The sequence below is a fragment of the Lygodium microphyllum genome, chromosome 26 (assembly GCF_053477565.2).
Source record: "Lygodium microphyllum isolate KBCC chromosome 26, Lygodium_microphyllum_v1.1.10, whole genome shotgun sequence".
Taxonomy (NCBI): Eukaryota; Viridiplantae; Streptophyta; class Polypodiopsida; order Schizaeales; family Lygodiaceae; genus Lygodium; species Lygodium microphyllum.
In genome coordinates, this window is record NC_141160.1 from 63,582,695 (window position 1) to 63,586,960 (window position 4,266).

The following is a 4,266-nucleotide window of genomic DNA, read 5'->3' on the forward strand; positions in this document are numbered from 1 at the left end:
TATGGAAAGGATGTTGGTCTTCTAAGCATATTATTTACAACATGGCAATGTTATAAATTAGTGTGCTAAAAATCACTGTATAACCACCAACATTCTTTTTCTTCATTTTGTTAACTTAAGAAGAATAAGAATTGTGCACTTCGCCAAAACCGATGCTGCATCGAGCACTACACTAAGTGGTCAACAGGACTGCAGTAGGGTCATACTATGAAGATTTCAGCAAAAGTGGTTTTGTGATATCTTTACTGTGAGTCTTAAAGAACTTGACATTATGGGGCCAGCCATGGATAACGGACTCCAAAAGACTTGAAGGATCTACGAGACTACATGTTGCAATGTAACGGGATTTTTGGTTGCGAGAAGTACATCTACTGAAAGCCACAGCTTACAAAATAATTTTGGGAGTAGGCTTGTGAAGTCCACAATCAGGTGGAAGGTGGAGTGAGGAGGGTTGATAGATTTTAGACCTGAAAACTAGCACTGCAATTTTACTGGCTGAAGATTGCCATTAGCATTGAGATAAAAGTAGTGTGCACGTTAGTTCCATTGGTTGAGTTTTCTAGCTTTTGAGTGGTAGGGTGGAGAATGGTTGCAATTGCTTACATATGATTAAGAACCCCAAACTCCCTGCATGATCCCCCCAGTTGGGGAGTGGACGGGGGCAGTGGCTGACCACACACACACACACACACACACACACACACACACACAGACGGGACTTCATAAAAGAGTACTTCATGGATTTACTGGAGTCCTAGTTGCATGTCTCTGAGAGGGTTGGGGTTGTGGCCTATGTTCTGTGATTTGGCCAAGAATCAAGTACTTAACATCCTTGGAAGCATGTGTTAGTAAAGATGAGGTGGATGCAGTTGTGGTGCATATATGCAAGGATAAAAGCTGATTGATTAGGATATACGCACCACAAAGGCTGATTGGGTTTACTTGACTGAATTTTTTTTCTTAGTGTGTAAATGTGCTTGTGCTACCTTTTACCTTTCTTTGATAAGACGTTCAGAAGTGGGGACTATGCTTGGTTCTTGGAAATTAGGCGTTGCTAAATTTACCCAAGGTGTCCTTGCCTGCCTGAGTCAAACATTGGTGGCCTATTTCCTTGATGGGTTGTATGCATAAGACTTCTGCTAAAGGTGTTTGTTAATAGGTTGCATAAACATCTCTCAAAGATAGTGCACCCTACCTAGTATGGGTTCATTAAAGGACGGTGCCCTACCCAATATGGCTCATTAAAGGATTCAATATTTTGCATAATATTTTGTTTGTATAGATGGGAGTCGATTATGTGTAGTATACAAATCACAAGAGTGGGATGGTTTGGGTGGAATTACAAAAAGCTTTTGATTGTTTGGATTGGTCTTTTGTGGCCTAGCTCACATAGAAGATGGGTTTTGGACTTCAAATCTCAAATATGCTTTACAATATTAGCAAGGGGTTGGTTTGTATGAGTGATGCTTAATGGAGGGGTTATGGAGCAGATCTTACTTTCCATGTCTATTAGACAAGGGTTTCCTTAGTCCTTTGTTCTTTGCCCTTGTAACCCATTCTATTTTGAGGATCCCATTTGGCAAAAAATAGCAAGGTGGTTTGCTTGTCTCTACCTTTTGCAATAATAATTAGTGGACCTAGCCTTGGTAGACGACACCTTTCTTTTCTTGAAGATATTCAAGGGAAATACTTTGTGGAGCCATAGATGTGGAAATCTTTTAACTTCAGGGCCGCACATTAATATGCACAAATAAATTCTCATAAGTTGCATTGAATGAGACTGATTGACATAAGGTTGGTAGGGAGGTGGTAATGCAAGGCACCATTGCGAGGCACTTGGAATACCCTATGGGTGCATTTGTCATACCCAAGAAATTGCTTGATTGGAATGTAGCTTGTATTGTAGACAAATATGTTTACTAGAAACCATAGGTAAGGCATTTTCATGTGCATAAGTTGTCCGGATGATTATGTTGCCCATGATATCATATCACTTGCTTCCATGGTCAAATACTATGTGGAAAATAATGTGGTCCATTTGCTTCATGATATGGAGAAAAAAGCCCACACATTTTGGCCGGATCATATATGTACACTTAAATGAATGGGGGATAGTGTAATTTTAGATGTGGAGACACATGCGATGTCAAGATTGTGGGAGAGAAGGAAGGAGTCTCACTTGTAGCTTTCTTGCTTGCACAATGGGGGAATACACACAGAGGTGGAGGCTGAAAACAGTTTTCCTCTTCTTAGTTGTGTAAGCCAAAAAGAACTCTCATACAAAGAAATAGAAGAACCCTATATATGGGTCTCAAACCAAAGAAAACTAACTAAGGTGGCATACTAACTGAGCCACGAACTAGAGTAGATAATGATAGCTGTCATCTAGCTATTATTCATGGGCGGTGTACAACCGCATCTACAACTGACAAGTCGGTGACATAAATGCACAACGGTCACCCTAGCATATCACGAGTGGAGCTTGATATCTCAACACTCCCCCTCGAGCTCAATCCCAATTCCTGCATACCAAGCAGGTCTCTGAACTTGCGCAGCTTCTCTGCGCCCAATGCCTTCGTGAATATGTCAGCTACCTGATCCTCTGTGCTGACATAAACTAGATCAATAAGACCTAGTAAAACCCTCTCCCGCACATAGTGATAATGCACCTCAATGTGCTTTGTTCTAGCATGATAGACTGGGTTATTTGCCAAGTGTATACTACTCATGTTGTCACAATAAATGACAACTGGCCCATCTGTAGACTGATGCATATCATAAAGTAGCTTATGCAACCAAGCTACCTCACATGCAGCCATTGTTGCACCCCTGTACTCAGCCTCTGTGCTCGACAAGGCAACTGTAGGCTGTTTCTTGCTGCTCCAAGTGACTGCAGCACTCCCAAAAGAGAACACATACCCACTGGTAGATCGTCTATCAGAAATACTACCAGCCCAATCAGCATCAGTGTATCCATGCAACTGTATCTGAACCCCAGTCTCATAAAATAGTCCATACTGCAATGTGGACTTCACATACCTGAGTATGCGTCTAGCCGCATCCAAATGCGATTTCCTTGGAGCCTGCATAAACTGACTTACTAATCCAACAGCATAGCTCAAATCTGGCCTGGTAATAGTCATATAAATCAAACTTCCTACTATGCGTCTGTACATAGTAGGGTCTTCCAGAAGCTCACCTGCATCTGCGCTCAGCTTCACATTCTGCTCCAAAGGAACTGAAATAGGCTTACAGCCTGTCATCCCATATTTGGACAGCATGTCCAATCCATACTGCCTCTGCAAGAGCTGTATCCCACTTGGTGATCTAATCACCTCAATGCCCAAGAAATAACGCAGCTCTCCCAAATCCTTCATCTCAAACTTTTGCTTCAATAGCGTTTTCACATGAAGGATATCTTCATCACTGTCACCTGTCATAATCAAATCATCAACATAAATGACAAGCAACATAATACCTTTCTCTGTTTTTCTCACATAAAGTGAGAAATCTGCCTTGGAAATCTAAAAGCCAATAGTGACAAGATACTGCCCTATCTTGTGAGACCATGCTCTAGGTGCTTGCTTCAAGCCATACAAAGCTTTCTTCAACCTGCAAACAAACTCAGGATGAACATCATGCACATAACCTGGTGGCTGCTCCATATAGACCTCTTCTTGCAAATCACCATGCAAGAAGGCATTCTTTACATTCATCTGATGTAAAGACCATCCCTTTGATGCAGCCATAGCAATGACTGCTCTTACGGTTGCCATCCTTGCAACCGGACTGAATGTTTCTTCATAATCAATGCCATATGTTTGTGCATACCCCTTGACTACTAATCTTGCCTTGTATCTGTTCACAGAACCATCTGCATTGTGCTTCACCTTATAAACCCACTTACAGCCAATTGCATTCTTACCTTTAGGCAAAGGTACCAACTCCCATGTAGCATTTGCTTCTAAGGCATCCATTTCTTCATCCATGGCTTTCTCCCATTTTTCTTTTCCCATGGCTTGCTCAAAAGAAGTGGGTTCTGGTTCCTGTATCACTTTGACCATATATGCATAGTGGATGGCTGTAAATCCATCATATTTCAGCCTATCCACAGGATACCTAGCTCTGGTAGACCTACGCAAAGTAGGCTCACTTCCAGGTGCTCTCAAAACATCCCTGGTCTTCCTTACTCCAGGTGTAACAATAGAGGGGATACCCAACTCATCATCAATGCTCTATTCTGAGCCACTGGATTCACCATCCACA